The 19,667-nt window shown below is 42.7% G+C and overlaps 1 protein-coding gene across 5 annotated transcripts in view; it reads right to left on the bottom strand.

Annotated features, from left to right (window-relative positions):
- The window catches only part of TBL1X (transducin beta like 1 X-linked), a 226,573-nt gene that overhangs the window by 57,061 nt on the left and 149,845 nt on the right, over nt 1–19,667 (bottom strand). For all 5 annotated transcript variants that reach the window (XM_036839112.1, XM_036839113.1, XM_036839111.1 and 2 more), the window contains exon 3: nt 12,453–12,541. The gene's annotated coding sequence lies outside the window, so the exon portion shown is untranslated. The remainder of the gene's footprint in view (nt 1–12,452; nt 12,542–19,667) is intronic.

Raw genomic sequence — 19,667 nt, 5'->3', positions numbered from 1 at the left:
GTTTAGAAAAAGATAAAAGGACAAAAAGCACATTTCAAGTTGGGAGGATTTGAATTAAAGGTTGTCATAATGGACACACCCCACGATGGCCCCCCAATGAGTCCCCCCTGATATAATCCCCTCCCCTCCAGTGTGGGCAGGACCTAGGACTCCCTTCTCCCCCACAGAACATGTCGAAGGGGATGGATGCCACACCCTGGTTAGGTTACGTGGCAAGGATGACCAGGTGTCACTCCTATAACTGTTACGTTACGTTGTATAAGGCTCTTACTGGACTAGAGAAAGACTCTCCTGCTGGCCTTCACGGGAACCGCCCAGGGAACCAGGGGCAGCCTCTAGAAAGCTGTGCGCCTCAGTCCTACAACCACAAGAAAACTGAGTTCTGCCGACAGCGTGAGCTTGGCAGAAGACCCTTCCCTTCTCAGCTCTAAATAAGGATGCAGCCCAGCCATCACGTGGCTGCAGCCTCTCGAGACCCTGCACAGAGGAGCCCTGCACGTGCCCAGTCTCCTGACCCTGGGAAACCGTGAGAGAATAGACGCGTTGTTTCCAGCTGCTGAATTTGTGGTCATTTGTTATGCAGCAGCAGAGAACCAATACAGTGGCCTCTTGGGGCACTCCAGTTCTCACTTTGTTGTCTTAACAAGATTTTAATTTGTAGTTACCAGAATTTTGTCATGCAAAAATACTTGTTTTCTGCACTTAATTAGGTGGTATTTCTGTACTTTTGTAGACACTGGAAAGAAAATTTGACAGTCAAAATATAAATTTGTCCTGAGATGTCTGCTTGAACTCCGGGGAGTTCACATATAAGATGGCATTAGGAAGATATTTGAGACTAAGTAAAAAGCTATGAAATCAGAGCATATCCAAGTGAAAAAATAAAACATTATTCAAGGGACAGAACAAATAATAACAAAGATGTGTATGGCAGAATAGCGTAGCTCTAAAGAGACTTTTGATGATGTTGAGTGGCAGTAATGATGATGATTCAGCTCTCATGAGGAATTCAGTTTTAGGTTCTCGCTATGGTAAATGGTAAACGGTGGCGCCACTGGGACGTGATTAGGTCACGAGGGCTCCCCCCTCATGAATGGGTTAGTGCCCTTATAAAAGAGACCCCAGAGAGTTCTCCCTCTTTCTGCCATGTAAGAACACACTGTTGCACACCTAACAGACTACAGTACAGTGTGAACCTTACATGAAGAGAAGACGGTGGTATCGGGTCCTCACCAGATACCGAATCTGCTGCTGCCTTGATCTTGGATTTCCAGCCTCCAGAACAGTGAGAAATAAATGTCTGTTGTTTAGGCTGTCCAGTTTATGGTATTGTGTTATAGCAGCCTGAATGGACTCAGACACCACCCCAACCCCCTTTTCTTTTATTGTCATTTTGAGTACTTGTAGACAGTGAAATCTAATCTAACCAACAGGGTCTCTCAGCCTCAGGGAGCTTGCCTCGGGGCCAGATGATTCTCTGTTATGAGAACAGTCTGCACACTGTAGGATGTTTAGCAGCGTCCCTGGTCTCTTCTCACTAGACGCCAGCACAACCTTCCCTCCATCGCCTACGGTCGTGATGATCAAAAACACCCCCAGACATTGCCAAATATTACAAATTGCTAAACTGCTGCTGGCTGAGAACAACTGTTATACAGGAAAACTAAGCATTTTGTGTTTGAAATGAATTCCATTTATAAAACTGTAAGACAGCATGGAGCTAGCTCATAGACACTGCTTAATGAAATGGCCACGCTACTAAAAAGGATCCTTTAAAATGCACCATAAGAGCTTGGCTTTTTCAAATAGTCTATGTAAAATCTTTCCACAAAATCACATTTCCATAAGGAAAGTACTGATTTTTGTCTTTCAGCATCCAGATCTTTCCTGTTTCCTAAGGAGAAGGTATTTGGATACATACGGACGACCCCTGTACCCAGAGCCTGGTCAACATTCCCCACCCCGCAAGTGTCTGTAATACATATTAGAAGTGTCTGCACAAGCGTTAGCACAGGACTCCTGAGCAAGAGAATGTAAGATCCTCAAGAGACGGGGAATTATGGACGACTTTTGTTAGCCCGTTCCTCTGTTTTTCTTTATGCATCATCCTTTTTCCCAACTAAGAAAATTTCTGTTTAAGCTCTGGCTCTCTACTTTCTGATCCCAGATTCATCTTCTCTCTGAAACTTTAAGTTAGGATCCAAGGATCAGAATGTTTTCCCCAATATGGTGTTAACTTCTTAAAGGATTTTTGATTTGTAAACAGCAGAGGAAAGAAAACAAAAACCATCCCCGGCCTGCGACAGAACCAGGGATGTCATATCACTTGGTCCACAAGAGTGTCATGTGTTTCTACGGACCGGTCCACCTCAACATAGGCACACCTGGAGGTGTGTGGGTTCAGTCCCAGACCACAGCAATAAAGTGAGTCACAGGATTTTTTTTTGGTTCCCCAGTGCATGTAAGAGTTAGGTTTACACTCTATTGTAGTCTATTAAGTGTGCAACAGTATTATGTCTAAAAAAAGCTATATACCCTAATTTAAAAATTTATTGCTAAAAAATGCTAACCAAAATCTGAGCCTTCAGTGAGCTGTAATCTTTTTGCAATAACATCAAAAATCACTGATCACAGATCACCATAACAGATATAGTAATAATGAAAAAGTTTGAAATGGTGCAAGAGCTACCCTCATGTGACACGGAGACACAAAGTAGCAAATGCTGTTGGAAAAATGGCGCCAGTTGATTTGCTCGCTGCAGGGCTGGCACCAACCTTCAATTTGTGAAAAACGCTATGTCTCCGAAGTACAACATGTGACATTTATGAGGTATGATTGTACACATATGAGGTATGCCTATACATGTGTTAATTTTTAAAAACTGATCTAATAATTGGATCAAAGTCCCCCCCACCAATAAAACACCTCTTAAATTAAATGGCTTAAACTTCTTAAATGACTATTTCTTCTAAAACCTAACTAGTTCCAAAAAAAGGATTTACAGTGACTAATGAACTAAAATGTGCATATATATTGTGAGACTATTCAATACCCACAGGAGAACATTCTTTAAACTGACCATAAACCACAGCAACATTCAATCCACTCCAATGCTTTGGGTTTGATTACACCGAAGTCAAGAGAAGCCAACAACTAACTGGTGTCTACCTGCGACACCCCTGAGCAACGTGCTTGCAGGTGGTTGCTGTCGTTTTACTGGGTCAACGTCACTATTTTGACTCAAATGAGTAAAACGGCTGATCCTCACCTGGCAAACACTACTGTTTTAGACAAATTTCGCCAAGATCTACGTAAGGTTGGGAAAAAAAGTTACCTATCCTCTTTTCTCCAAGACAAGAGCTCAATTTCCAGAGAGAGAGACGTTAGAATAAAATTATGGATTTTTTAAAATCAGGGATTTTCTGTATCATTTCATGTATAATAAATAAACGTGCTGGTATTACAGTGCTATTCAAAGTTCTGCTGGGGCTGGAAGACCTCTCAACCGAGGGTCTGGGGGTCCCTCCCAATGCCGAGTTTCTGGTGTGGGTGGCAGTGAGGACGTTTCGTGCCACGCCTGCCACCTGACCATCCGGGGCGCCGTTTTCTGAGGCAGCCCGTAAGCCAAGGCTGGAGGACGGGCGCCTTGCTCCTCTTCATTAGGGAACTGGGATTCCGCCTCTAAGAACCCTGCTCCTCGAAGCCCTCCTTGCTATCTCTGCTGGAAGGCGAGCCAGCTCTTAGCGCAGGTGTGAAGTAGCAGCTCTTAGCGCAGGTGTGAAGCAGCAGCAGGCAAGGCTGTGAGTTCCTAGCCGGCGAGCTCGGCCCCGGGCACACCATTCACTCGGGGACGGGCGCGGGCTTCTCTACCCCAGACACAGACACGTGAAATTTATCTCAGTGGCCCAATTCCCAGGTCTGGCGTTTTGTTTTGTTTTGTTTTTTCAATTGTGTTAAAATATGCATACCATAGGGGCTTCCCTGGTGGCGCAGTGGTTGAGAATCTGCCTGCCAATGCAGGGGACACGGGTTCGAGCCCTGGTCTGGGAAGATCCCACATGCCGCGGAGCAACTAGGCCCGTGAGCCACAATTTACTGAGCCTGCGCGTGTGGAGCCTGTGCTCCGCAACAAGAGAGGCCGCGATAGTGAGAGGCCCGCGCACCGCGATGAAGAGTGGCCCCCGTTCGCCGCAACTAGAGAAAGCCCTCGCACAGAAACGAAGACCCAACACAGCCATAAATAAATAAACCCCCCAAAAAAAAGTTAAAAAAAAAATACGCATACCATATAATTTACCATCGTGACCGTTCTGAAGTGCACAGTCCGGTGGTGGCGTTAAGGACATGCCTGTTCTTGTGCGGCCACCTCCCTACCTACCTCCACAACTTCTTCATCACCGCCAACGACCTCTGTCCCCAGCGAACCCTAACTCCTCGTCACCCCCGCCCCCAGGCCCTGGGAACCACTCTTCTGCCTCCTTTCTGTCTCTGTGACCCTGAAATGAGAGCCAAGGCTACATCTTGCAGGTGGGAAGGCAGTTTCTGTCAGTTTTGAGGCACGCTGCAACTGCAAATACTAGCACAGCCCTGACGCTCGCCGCGGACTTTCTTCAATCACCACCAGGGCCGGGCGTTATTTCCTACAAACGCCTCTTCAGAAAGAAACGCTCCGTGACGAGAAGAAGACCGCACAGTGAGAAGCTGCCACTCCTCACGTGAGATGAGCACGGGGACCCCAGTCTCGTGTTTATGTAACCCCGCTGCAAATGGAAACACAGGCAAATGCTTCGCCCTGCTTTTCCCGCACTTGAGATAAATGAGGTACAAAGTGATGACAGAAAAAATGACCGAACACCTATGATATTCAAGGCATGGTGATGGCAATAGCAGGGATGAAACAAATTCAGATGCGTGCACACACACACACACGCCCCTTCCTTGAAGCTGTTAGCAAGATGTCTACGCAAATAACGAAAAGCTCCTGTAGTTAAAGCCCCGCGCCTATACCATAAGGTACTAAGAGGCGCAGCAGCAGGGTTCCAGGGAAGGCTAGGTCAGGGAAGAGGGAGGAAGGTCTGGAAGAGGGAGAAGGTGAATCCTTGACTGACGGACACAAGATCTGGCGGAGAAGTATGAAAAAGGCAGGAAAGGAAAGAGGTAGGGGTGTGTGTGTGTGTGTGTGTGTGTGTGTGGTGCTAGGTAACCTTCAAGGACGTACCAAGTGCTCCCCGGGACCCAGGGCGGGAAGATGGCCCTCTGTGCCGTCACCACAGACTGTGAGGTGGGGGAGAAGTTGGCCTGTGTCCTTTCTGCCAGGGACGATTTTTGTGGGCACACGATGTGGAACTCGAAACGCTTGTCCTGGTTGCAATAAAGTTGGGGTACACCAGGGCGATGGTTCCAATGTCCACGGACTTGCTGGCTAGAGGTAAGCGAACTAACGTCCTGAGAGCCACAGAGAAGAGCACAAAGCGTAGGACTCGGGGGCCTCGTGGCTCAGAGCCGGGTGGCCTGATTCCTAATCCTACCTCCATCCCTTTCTAGCTGTGGACTGCGGGGCGAGTCACGCGGCTCAGTCTTCCCTTCTCCAAATTGAGGCTCATGAGAGCCGTTACTCCCGGCAGCGGCGGTGAGGACGCAAAGCTTTTATACCAACTCCCAGGTCAGGGCCCCGTGCACAGGAGAGAGGCGGGACGCCTATTGCTCCCACTCGGCTACCTGCGAGCACCCCAAAGCAAAGAGCCCCCCGCAAGGGCCCGAGGAACACAGCACCCTTGCCAAAGTGATTCAGAGCTGGCAACGGGTGACGCGTACACAGGCCAGCGGCAGGTCGAGAGCCCGTCCGAGAAAGCAGCTTCCTCCACACTCGGCCCAGCACTTGTACCACGGAGACCCGGAGGGCCGGCTCTCACTTCAGCACCTCGCCGGTTTCCGGAGCGGCAGCCGTGGCTCAAGTCCTGACGACTCCCGTGGGTGCCTTCCAACCTCCCCAGCTCTAGGATAAAGGAGAGCGTTTTCAGCACCGGTAGGTCCTCCTCGGCCTCCAAAAGAAGGAAAAAAATTAAAAAGCGTTCTTAATTACTGCAATTGTGTTTATTCTCTTGCCTGACCCAGTTCTGATTCGAGGCACCTCCAGTTAGGTTGATTTGAGGTCTTTGGCGTTGTGACTGTGCAAAAAAGAAATAACCGCCCTCACTGCGAGGTAAAGCTACACATTCCTTCTGTTCTGCTTACAGAAGGAGGAAAAATTAGTGCGGACTGATGACATCCCTGGAGTTCCGCCACTAAAGATGAGTACTCCAACGTAAATCATAATTTGGGGTTAAATCCATCAGGAAGCTAAAGGGAAGATGATTTATCCTTATTATTTATCGTATTCTCCTTTTCACGATTTAATTTCAAAGCGGCAAAAGCTCCAATGAATCACAGTCCTGTGCACGAAACAGTTCAAAATTCAGTTGCAGGAGAAATGGTGTCTGAGGGTGTCGTTGTACTGAGTATGCACTTACGGTATTTAATATGCTCTCGTGCTCTGGGAAGGGAGAGGACTGCCCCTAAACAACACAATCTTAACGGCTCTTTAATTATCTTAAAGGATAGAATCACAAGGGAGCTACTTGAGAGTTGGCTCTGCGAGATGAAGACAGAAAGGGCAAGCGCGCTCCCTGCCAACAGGAGGGGAGCCTGGGTCGGAAACAGTGAAGTCAGCACACAGCGGTTAGAGGGCGGGGAGCGTGGCGCTCGGCGGATATCACTGGTGGCACAAGCTTCTCTTTTCACAATCTGTGCCGTTATGAAATGCTCTCTTAAAACCCTTTAAAGCAGGGACGGAAGAAAATTTGTCTCATGTCTTGTCTCTGCTATTAGTCTGCTGGCTTTCACGCTGGAAGAATCCATCCCTTAAAGTAATCTTCTGGACGAGGCTCAGGGCGCTTTGGGACTTGATTCCATGCAGACTGAGGACGGAGAGCCAGAGCAGCTGGAAAATCTGCTAGAAATTACCTCATCGTAACAAGGCACTTTTTTTCTCTCCGCATTTCACAAATTCTCTGCTGACTGGAATGTAGTGGGTCTTACCTCCCTGCTTGCTTTATCCATAATGTTTTTCTCGCTTCAAACGGAGTTTCCCAGTGGTCAATTTAAGATGAAAAGTTTAATTTACGCATCAACATTTACATATAAATCCTTTTGTACAATCTTGATGGGGACCAGCTTACTGTGGAGATGAAGCAGGCTTGTTTTATACATTCCATACCTGTTCTTCCGGCAAAATTGTAACGAAGCCGGTATGTACCCACTGAAACTACTGAAACCTATTTTGTTGTCCAATGACAGTATAAGTGTGATTCAATAAATTAAGGCACTTACAGTTGGACCCCAATTATAGGAGAATATATACAGAAAAGATTGGGTGGGGAACAGGAAAATGTTAACAGTGGTTTCACCTTTTTTTTTTTTTAAATAGACATATCTTCATTCACCAATGAGTATGTCTATTATTTTACAGTAAGAAAAAAAAAATCCCCCCAAAGGTAAGATTTTTCACTAATTTTACAGTTATATTTACTTACTTGGGAGTCAAATGGTCCAAAATTATAATCAAAGAACTAGTATTTTATTACCAGAATTCACATGCCTAGCAGTGGCATTGCCATTTAAATATAAGAATGAACTAGTAGTAGTAAGTAAGTAGTAGTAAGTAGTAGTAAGATGCAGTCCTCAAAAGGATTTTCATGACGAGAGAAAATGTCCATGATAGGGCGATACATGAAAAAAATAGGTTTCAAGATGGAATGTGCATGTTGCTAAATTTCATTTTGTACACACACACGAGAGATACCCTCTAAAATATAAAAAATATAATAAAATACACCCATCTCTCCAGCGGTGGGATCATGCTGGAATTTTATCTGTGTATGTGTGCGTGCCTTTCTGTAGTTTCCAAATTTTCTCCTATGAACGTGAACTGTTTTCATATTCATTAAAATGTAATTAAAATCTGGCAGTGTCTTCAGAAATCATCACTATGAGAGCAACCCAGCTAAGTAGGAAATAAAGCCGCAGGGTTGAGAGAGCAGAGAGGAGGGAGTCTTCTTGGGTTACAAAAATAATGCAGCGGTTCACAAAATTGAAAACATGCCCTGGGTGAGGCATTCAGACAGGGTCCTTTCTGTGCCTGGCTGCCCTTCTGGGTTAATTAACGGCTGGCTGGGGCCTTCCATCCCAACCCCGTGTGCAGAGCCGTGAAGGATGCTGACACGACAAGAGAGACGTCCCGTCCTGGAGTTACCGCCAAGACCATGTGTGCATCTCCAAAGCGGCCACCGGGTCCTCTCGCAAACCCTCTGAGCCGCAAACCCTACCCACCCTACGCTTCTCTGCCTGATCGGGAGGCAGACCCAGGAGGAAGCCTTCCTAAAAAATGTTCCACCCAGTAACAGCAAACCACTGCTAAGAAAGTCTGCATCACGGAGCCAAACGACGCATGTAAGACCAACAGCACAGTTACCGTTTTACAGTCTTCTCCTCTACACAGTGAAATGCCAGTTCAGGTACCCAAGGTTTCAAAGCAAAGTGCCTTGGGAGACACAGACAGCTGCTGCTTCCACATAAGAGTCGTCTGCCTTCTTTTTCTAATGACTTTGGTCTTGTAAGCTAATGCTTCCGATTAATCTGTAAATTAATGTACAGATTTTAATTATCTCTAAGACTGAGAGGCTGGAATCGGATTCTTTCCAATGTGCACTAGGCCCTCAGGCAAATTTCAGGAATATGTACGGCTGGTTATGAAACCTCTAAGACACTGTGATTTTCACCCACATACGCAGGACTTATCTGGGCCCTGATGATTCCCTTTTCTGCAGTAGGTGGAGTCAAAAGTGAGGTCATTTACTCATATAAGGTGACCTCCAAAGTTCTGAAAACTAAACCCTGCGGTTTTCTCCGTAGATATTAAGGCGGGCGATGCCTTGCCCTCTGAGGTAGCCTGCATCTCAAAAATCTTGGTGTTAAAGTGTATTTTGATGCTTCCATTTAAATGACAACAACAAAAAAAAAACGTTTTAAAAGAAAAATACTTGAAGCATCATGAACCCAAGTATCTGCTGAGAGTTCAATGAGCCTCATGTTATGTCAGCAAACGCAGGAACTCACTCAGTCTTGTAGTCAAATGCTCGGCATCTTAAACTTCCACAGCCACAAAACCGTTAAGATTAAAACACAAAATGAAGTAGTGACAGTAGCAGCGAGTCGGGTTCGTCAATCTCAGTACTCCGGACCTTTGGGACCACATAAATCTCTGGGATGGGCTGCCCTGTGCACCGGGGGATGTAGAGCAGCAACCCTGGTCTCCCCCCACTAGATGCCAGTAGCACTCAACCTCCCTGAAAAGTGTCTCCAGATGTGATCAAGTGTCCCCTGGGGAGGGGCGGGGAACTGCCTAGCACTGAGAACATCTGAGTGGGGGCGGTTACACAAGTCCAGAGTCGCTCTTCACATGGAAGGCCCTCAAATTCCTAAAAGTCTTGATTCCCTGAGAATCTGTAGTGCTTTCGCCGAGTAACCACAACTTGGATGCTGTCCTAAGCACGCCACAGACCTTGCAGAGCTGCACCTCGGGTGTCCTCCAGCTCAAAGGCTGCAGTCAGAAGAGGGAGAAATAGAACAGGTGTGTTGCTCTAGGTCAAGGTGGGCACACTGTGGCCCACAGGCCAATTCGCACCTGCAGCTGCATTCTGCAAAGACCGTGAGGTATCAATAGCTTTTACATTTTTAAATGGGTGAAAAGGAAATCAAAACAAAGCTATTTTGCCACCCATGAAACTGACGTGACATTCAAATTCCAGCGTCCATCAGTGAAGTTTTGTTGGCACTCAGCCACATTTGTTCATCTGTGTAAGATCGGTAGCTGCTCTCACACGACAAGGGCAGAACTGAGCGGCTGCAACACAGACCACTGGCCCACGAAGCCTCAACTATCTACTCTCTGGCCCTTGACAGAAAAGGTCTGCCAACCTCGCTCTCCTGAAGATTTTCCCCCTTCTACATTAGAGCACACCTGCCTTGTCGCTTCCCAGCCTGAAATCCTCCTGTCTGAGAACCTGAAGGTGATGCCCCAAAATGTGGATGTTCCTGGTGAACGCACCAACCGCTGTGAAATGAAGAGCCAAGAAAACACCACAGCCACGGTCTGCTGTGAATGGCTTTCCAAGGAGGCACCTGCTGAAACCAGGTAAGTCTAAGGAGAACAGATATTAGCCCTCACTTTCTGACGCACAGCACCCAACACAGAGAGAAAGGGCATGTGGTTTATACAGATGAGTCGCAAGCTCGTGTATGCACCATGGGTGCTGTGGTAGGTAAGCAACAGCGTGTCATTTCCCAGCACGATCCCAAATGACCATCTGCACGTATAAACTGCGCAAGGAGTTAACAAAGGCTACAGAAATTTCCAGAGTCATCTATAAAGCTAAACAGCAATGCCTCACACACAGCAGGAAGTCAGCGTGTGCTCAATTCAAGCAAAGCTTACGTTCCCTAAATACTGAATTAATACACAATCGAAACACTGATGAGCAACAGACCTCCTCTCTCTCCTCTTCCCTCTGACATTTAAAATATGGTTCAACTGCATTTCAAAAAATACTGACTGATGGTGCAGCCACTTTGGAAAAGTTGGACAGTTCTTCAAAATGTTAAACAGAGTTACCGTAACAACCTAGCAATTCTACTGCCAGGTATATACCCAAGAGGCATGAAGGTATACGTCCACACAAAACTGGTACACGAATGTTCATGGCAGCATTATTCATACCACTCAATAGAAGTAAATACAACTCAAATGTCCGTCAACTGATGAATGGATAAACACAATGTAGTATATCCATACAATGGAATATTATTTGGCCATAAAAAAGAACTCATGTTACAACATGGATGTCAACATCTGATGTCACAGACTCAATTAACCTTTTATAATTTTTTATTTTTTAAAACAAACTACACTTATCAAATATTTAAGTAAAATATTGAAATTCTAATACAGTTAAACCTGTAACAACATGGGGGTTAGGGGGATTGGCCCCTGTGCAGTTGAAAACCCACTGATAACTTTACAGTTGGCCCTCTGTGTCCATGATTCCTCATCTGTGGATTCAACCATGGACTGTATACAGTAGCCCATGGTTTATTGAAAAAAAAAAATCCATGTATAAGTGGACCCGTGAAGTTCAAACCCAGTCAAGGGTCAACTGTACATATGTACCTTGCTATAAATTTGGCTTTAAACAAAAATACTTCAGTAAGACTTTTTTTTAACATCGTTATTGGAGTATAATTGCTTTACAATGGTGTGTTGGTTTCTGCTTTATAACAAAGTGAATCAGCTATACATATACATATATCCCCACATCTCCTCCCTCTTGCATCTCCCTCCCATCCTCCCTATCCCACCCCTCTAAGATTCTTACTTTGGTTAAATCTGGGTCTATCATTTTAGTTCTGATTGGTTCCTTTAAAACAATAAAGCAAAAATCTTCCCCAAATTTCCATCTTGATGTTTTTAAAATTACAAAAGTTCTATCTGTTTTTTAATTTAAAAAAGAAAGAACCAGAAAACACAAAACAGTAAATGATAAAATCAAACCCTAAAATCCCATCTACCAAAAGATTACAGCACTTTTTCTTGGTAGCGGATGGGGGAGGGGAGCCATCAGTTTTAGTTTGGGATTGTGGCTTCAACTCTTGATTTTTTTTTTTTTTTTTTTTTTTTGGCCATGCAGCTTGCAGGATCTTAGTTCCCCAACCAGGGATCAAACCCATGCCCCCTGTAATGGAAGTGTGAAGTCCTAACAACCACTGGACTGCCAGGGAACTCCCTGGGCTTCAACTCTTGATGCCTGTGCATCTACGATTATTTGGTTTGCTCTTCTGGATACCTTATCCTCTCACTAGATCTATAAATAGTAAGCTACATGTTTTTCTAAGAAGTGTCAAGGTTAAGTAGTAAGTCAATTTGCAGATAGACACAAATCATATTAAGAAACTAATAAAGCATAGCATTAAGATACAGGGGTCAACTAAGATCTAGACTCATGTGCCCAATTATAATTAATTTTGCAGCTTAATTTTAATTCACAGTGTTGACAAGAGCGAATGATTTTAGAAAGTGTCATCTGCTTCTGGTAAGACCCAGAAAAGTTTATAATAGCTGGTTCAGTATCCACAATTCTTAGAAGGCAATAAAAGGCCAATCTGTCATGTAGAATGGACCAGATAGCCCATGATTATTTAATGATGCTCTATCTACTACCTTCAACTTCAGCAAGGAGAAAGACCTCAGACTCCTTCTAAAGAAAGCATTTTAAAAAAGAAGGTGCTCAGTTTTGGCAAAACGCAGTTCTGCTTCACACGAATTTCAGGTAAGAGACAAAGATCACCGGCAGGCGTTTACCTTTAGGCTGACTTCATGTGTAGACCTTTGAACCAGTGGGCTCCCCAGCGTCCGATCATATAAAACGCCAAGTGTCTGCTGGGACCTGCCTGGTGAGAAACAGAGAGATTTGAAAAACAACAACAACAATAACAACAAAAAACACCTTACAATTCTTTGGGAAGTGTTCACCTTTGACCTGTCCTAGTCTTGTTTTTCTTTTTCATCCCAACTCAAACTTAACACATTTTACTGTTTCATAACCTCTGTCTTAAAACTTTAACACAAACTATGCAGTTTTATTTGCAGTGTGAAAAAGGAGAAATTAAAACAGCCAGTCAGTATTATGGTACATGTAGAGATTTGTAAGGAAAAAGTCTCAAAGTAAATAAAATTGATTTTAGCTCAGATATTGTTCCTGCTATCATTCAATGATAATTAATGCCCACTTGAAATATCTTCGTTTTAGGGACCGTATCACATACAACCAATAAATTAAACTGTACACACCCTTAAGAGAAGAAAAGATGCTCCAGACATCTTTTCTGACATTATAGACATTGCTTGGGCAAATGTTTACAATAATCATGGCATGCATGTTTGTGTGCAGATATCCACTCTTTTATGTGCTCAAAGAAACACAGAAACATTAGAATCTTTTTTTCCTTTTTTGGCTTCCCTAAAATAAAGCGAAAGCAAGCACTGACTCTCAACTTTTCCATTATTGTTTTCCTACATTTTCATTTCACAGGTGTTCCACTTGCATGGATTTCTGAAGAAGCCAGGGGTATATCTCATAAGATAATCCTTCATATCAAAAACTCATTCTTATTTTTCAGTCAGTATAAACACTAAGCAGTCAACCAGGATCTACTTAATGATATTTACCTTCTTCCTCATAAATTGTCTTCAGTTGTGAGTGAATCCAGTCTCCTACAGGGTTTAAATTATCTACAAGCTCAAGAACTAAGGAAATTAAATGCCTGTCGTTTTCTCTGAATTCTTGTTCAATAGTCTTAAGTGATAATAAAAAGGTGCCAGGTTTAGTATAATTCAAATCCATAAGTGAGGCTATGAATGAAGGTGTTTCTTATTAGTGAATTTATACAGAACCTCTTGAAATGTTTTAAGGAAATTCAAGTAAATTACTCCCACTGAGTCATGTTTATAGTTACACTGTTCAAAGAAAGGAGATTAAAAGGATTCTACAAGCAGGTTCATAGGCCCTTAAGTTTCATTACAGTACATTTTTTTTTTTTCATTACAGTACATTTTTAAACAACATAAGGATATATAAGATAAAACCAGGACAACTGAAAAAATCTACCACTGAAGGAAAATAATAAGATTTAAACAAAATTCCTCTATAGCTCTTTGAATAGAAATTAAAGGGCACCAGACTGAAGCAGGCACAAGGGAATATTGACTTTGCTTATAAAATAAAAATACATTTCATTATGAAAAAAATTCGGTAGTGGAGATGAAACAGGACGATACGCCTTACAGTAACCTCAAGCAGACAGCAAATTATTTTCAGGATTGGGCTGTAAACCCAAAATAGCCTTATGATGAAACTGCTGAATACCATAAAGTATCAAAATATGAGCAGATGTCACCACAATAAGCCCCAAACTGCTTGAAAATTAAAACATTAAAATCCATAATAATTCAATTAAGTAATTAATATATAAACAGCTCTCATTACAAGCTGTTCAGGAAAAAGCTTTAGTATCAACTTCCTATTCTCTGGTCCAAAACAGATGGTAACTCACAAATTGAAGGTTATCTTTGATATAAGTTGTTAAATCCAGTACATGTAATTAACATCATCTGTGTGTTATAAACACAAAAAATGTGAACTATGACTGGTTAATAACATTCTGGTTATGCAACATGTCAACATTAATTAGTTTATTACTAGAAATAATAAGTTAAAGTGAGAAACCTGACCTTCCAATCCCTGGTCAGTCCTGATTTTCCCATTATTAACACATAAATAGAACCACTATCAATAAACAGTGCTGGCAAAAATTTACGTGCTGAAAAAGATTTATGTGAAACGCAAATGTTTTTTAAAAAAATATTTATTTATTTATTTGGCTGCGCCAGGTCTTAGTTGTGGCACATGGTATCTTCGTTGCGGCGTGCAGGATCTTCGTGGCAGCTTGCGGAATCTTTAGTTGCGGCATGCGAACTCTTAGTTGCAGCATGTGGGAATCTAGTTCCCTGACCAGGGATCGAACCCAGACCCTTTGCATTGGGAGCACGGAGTCTTAGCTACTGGACCACCAGGGAAGTCCCCCCCCCCGCCTCCGCCATTTTTAAGTCTTTATTGAATTTGCTACAATATTGCTTCTGTTTTATGTTTTGGTTTTTTGGCCACAAGGCATGTGGGATCTTAGCTCCCTGACCAGGGATCGAACCCACACCCCCTGCACTGGAAGGCAAAGCCTTAACCACTGGACCACCAGGGAAGTCTGAAACGCAAATGATTTTAACAAATGCAATACATTCTTTATTCTCAAAGGTAGTAATAAATATAAAAAGGACTCATTTTCTGGTTGCTGTCAGTTCTTGGCATGGAATGGTGTAGACAATGACTAATAGTCCTTCCACACAGGAGGTGTAAAGCCTTTAGTATATTCACAATGCTGTGCAATCATCCCCTATGTCAAGTCTCAAAACATTTACATCACCTCAAAAGGAAACCTTGGGCCCATTAAGTGGTCAGTCCTCAATCCCCCTCCCCCCTCCCCCAGTCCAGGCAACCACCAGCCTGCTTTCTGTCTCTGCAGATTTGCCTGTTCTGGACATTTCATATAAATGGAATCATACAATACCTTCTTTGTGTCTGGCTTCTTTCACTTAGCATAATATTTTCAAGGTTCATCCACAATGTAGCATGTATCAGTACCTCATTCCTTTGTATGGCTGAATACTATCCTATTGAATGCATGGACTGCCTTTTGTGTGCCTTTCCATCCACCAGCTGACCGGCATTTGGCTCCTGTGAATACTGCTGTTAGGAACACTGATATCCAGGAATGTGTTCGAGCCCCTGTTTTCCATCCCTTGGGTATGTATTGTTCTACATCACTTTGCCAGAGACAAGGAATAGTGCAGTGTTGCTCTCCTTGGGGCAAACCAAATTACTCTTCCACTCAGAAGCTTTGCAAAGTCTATCAGGGCAACCAGAGGTGCTGGATTGGTTTTGTTCTGCCTGCAGCCCTGGCTATCATTCTAAATCCTTCTCCCTCCCCTGTGGTAGTCTAGCTCCAAAGTTTTGAGTTGGGAATTGCCTGCACTTCTGGTTTCTCAGGACCCCTTGAGTTGACTCTGGCTATCCAGGTACCTTCTCACACTGATATCTGATATGGATATCTGATATGTAACCCCTAATAGAAGCATGGAACTATCATGGTGCGTCCTATTTTAACGCAGTGGTTTTCAACCAGGGATGGCTGTGCTCTCTGCCCCAGGGGACTTTAGGATATTAGACAATGTCTGGAGACATCTTTCAGTCGTCACAAGTGGAGGAGGGGAGCTACTGGCACCTAGTGGGTAGAGACCAGGAATAGTGCTAAGCATCTACAACTCACAGAACAGCCTCCCTGCACGGAAGACTGATCAGCCCCCAAATGCCAATAATGCCAAGAAACTTTATTTTAACAGAACAGATTTTAGACTCACTAAGTTCATCTCTTTATGACTTCTGCCTGATTCTTACCGTGAAATATTAGAAGGTGAAGTAACAGTTTCACACAGGGCTTAGATTCAAAAAGAATTATCTAGGGGATATTTTCATAGATTGTCATAATGCTTCCTTCTTGGTTGCCCAAATCTGTGGAACAAAACAAATTGTCCATATGGCCCACTAAGTGAAAATTCAGGATAAACCTACATTTTTATTGATCATAAATGAAATGCTTAACTATATACATATTGATTATATCTCCTGATAAAAATTAATCAAATGTGTACAATTAAATTCCTTTAACTGCTGGTGGAAAGGTCAGCATGGAGCAGAACTGAGGCCTGCAGCCAGCAGCCAGCACCACATACCAGCCACATGAGAGCCACCATCGCACTGGATCATCCAGTACCAATCAGACCATCAAGTGCCTGCAGCTCCAGTTGATGTCTTGACTGCAACTTCAAAGAGTCCTCTACCAGAACCACCCTGCTAAGTCACCACAGCATTCCTGACCCTCAGAATCTAACACACCATGAAGGACAGGTGGGAAAGATGCCTGGGGCAGCAGGCCTTTTCAGCAATTGTCTCTACATCATCATCTATAAAATGGGGACAGTGACATGCACGGCTGCTGCCAGGAAAGCCTAGAACCACAGGAACTTGGAAGCCAAGCAAATGGAGCTTTCAAAGAAGTAGGAGAGAGCTTGCCAAAGCATGTTCTTCAGAATGATGTTTTCCAGATTGTTAGTATGTGTTTAGTATCACCACATGAAAAACAGTTCTGTGATTCAATTTTCCACGTTCAACAGGATTGGTAACCCTGGGTTAAAGTTATTGAAAACCAATAGAAAGGAGCACCTAAATACATAAAACAAATACTAACAGACATAAAGGGAGAAACTGATGGGAATACAATAATAGTAGGAGACTTTAACACCCCAATGATATCAATGGACAGATCTTCCAGACAGAAAATCAATAAGGCAACAGAGATCCTAAATGACACAATAGAACAATTAGACAAAAATTGATATTTTCAGGACATTACATCCAAAAAAAACCCCAGAATACACATTCTTTTCAAGTGCACATGGAACATTCTCTAGGACAGACCACATACTAGGACACAAAACAAGCCTCAACAAATTTAAGGCGAATAGAAATTATTCCAAGCATCTTTTCTGACCACAACAGCATGAAACTAGAATTGAACCACAGAAACAGAAATGAGGAAAAAACGATTGCATGGAGACTAAACATGCTACTAAAAAAACCAATGGGTCAACGATGAAATCAAAGAGGAAATTAAAAAATACCTTGCGACAAATGACAACGAAAACACAACCACACAAAATCTTGGGGATGCTGCAAAAGAAATCCTAAGAGGGAAGTTCACAGCAATATAGGCCTTCCTCAAAAAGTAAGGAAAAAATCTCAGATAAACAACCTAACCTACCACCTAAAAGAATTAGAAAAAGAAGAACAAACAAAACCTAAAGTCAGCAGAAAGAAGGAAATAATAAAGATCAGAGAGGAAATAAATAAAAGAGAGATTTATAAAACAATAGAAAAACTCAATAAAACCAAAAACTGGTTTTCTGAAAGGGTAAACAAAAATCAAGAAACCTCTGGCCAGGCTCACCAAGAAGAAAAAAGAGAGGACCCAAATAAACAAAATAAGAAATGAGAGAGAGGAGAAATAACATCTGATATTGCAGAAATTTAAAAAAACCACAAGAGAACACTATGAACAATTATATGCCAACAAATTGGACAACCTAGAAGAAACGGACAAGTCTCTAGAAACATACAGCCCGCCAAAACTAAATCAAGAAGAAACAGATATTTTTACAGACCAGTCACTGGAAGTGAAATAGAATCTATAATTTAAAAAAAGTTCCCTGCAAACAAATTCCAGGACCGAATGGCTTCACTGGGGAATTCTACCAAACATACAAAGAAAAACTTATACCGATCTTTTTCAAACTCTTCCAAGAGGGTGAAGAGGAAGAAACACTCCTGAAGACATCCTATGAAGTCACCATCACCCTGATACCAAAACCAGACAAAGACGCTACCAAAAAAGAAAATTACAGGCCAATATCTTCAATGAATATGGATGCAAAAATTCTCAACAAAATATTAGCAAACCGAATTCAACAACACATAAAAAAAATCATATACCATAATCAAGTTGGATTCATCCCAGGGTCACAAGGATGATTCAACATATACAAATCAATCAATGTGATACATCATATCAAGAAAAGACAAAAAACACATGATCATCTCTACAGATGCAGAATAAGCATTTGACAAAATTCAACATCCATTCATGATAAAAACCCTTACCAAAGTGGGTACAGAGGGAACATATCAACATAATAAAAGCTATTTATGACAAACCCACAGCCAACATAATATTCAATGGTGAAAAGCTGGAAGTCTTTCTGCTAATATCTGTAACAAGGATGCCGACTCTACCACATCTATTCCACACAGTACTGGAAGTCCTCGCCACAGCAATCCGACAAGAAAAAGAAATAAAAGGTATCCAAATTGCAAGGGAAGAGATTAAATTATCATTACATGCAGATGACATGATATTATATATAGAAAACCCTAAAGACTCCATGCAAAAACTACTAGAACTGATAAACGAATTCAGCAAGGTAGCAGGATAGAAGATTAACATACAGAAATCTGTTGCACTTCTTTACACTAACAATGACATATCAGAAAGGGAAAGTAAAAAAAAAGAAATAAATAAAAATAAACCAAAAAAATAAACAATCCCTTTTAAATCGCCTCAAAAAAAATATTTAGGAATAAACCTGATCAAGTAGGTAAAAGACTTATATGCTGAGAACTATAAAACACTGATAAAGGAAACTGAAGATGATTCCGAGAAACAGAAAGACATCCCATGCTCTTGGATTGGAAGAATTAATACTGTTAAAAGGCAATACTAGGGCTTCCCTGGTGGCGCAGTGGTTAAGAATCTGCCTGCCAATGCAGGGGACATGGGTTCGAGCCCTGGTCTGGGAAGATCCCACATGCCGCGGAGCAACTGGGCCCGTGAGCCACAACTACTGAGCCTGCACATCTGGAGCCTGTGCTCCACAACAAGAGAGGCCGCGATAGCGAGAGGCCCACGCACCGCGATGAAGAGTGGCCCCCGCTCGCCGCAACTAGAGGAAGCCCTTGCACAGAAACGAAGACCCAACACAACCAAAAATAAATAAATAAATAAATTTATTTAAAAAAAAAAAAAAAGGCAATACTACAGATTACCCAAAGCAATACTATGGATTACTACCCAAAGCAATCTACAGATTTAATGTGATCCCTATAAAAGTACCCATGACATTTTTCACAGTAGTAGAACACATAATCCAAAAATTTGTATGAAACCGTAAAATACCCAGAATTGCCAAAGCAATCCTGAGGGGAAAAAAAAAAAAAAAAAAAAGGAGGCAGAACCCTCCCAGACTTTAGGCAATACTACAAAGCTACAGTAATCAAAACAGTGTGGTACTGAT

Source organism: Balaenoptera musculus, chromosome X (assembly GCF_009873245.2).
Source record: "Balaenoptera musculus isolate JJ_BM4_2016_0621 chromosome X, mBalMus1.pri.v3, whole genome shotgun sequence".
In the NCBI taxonomy this organism is placed as follows: Eukaryota; Metazoa; Chordata; class Mammalia; order Artiodactyla; family Balaenopteridae; genus Balaenoptera; species Balaenoptera musculus.
This window is presented reverse-complemented; position numbering and strand designations above follow the sequence as displayed.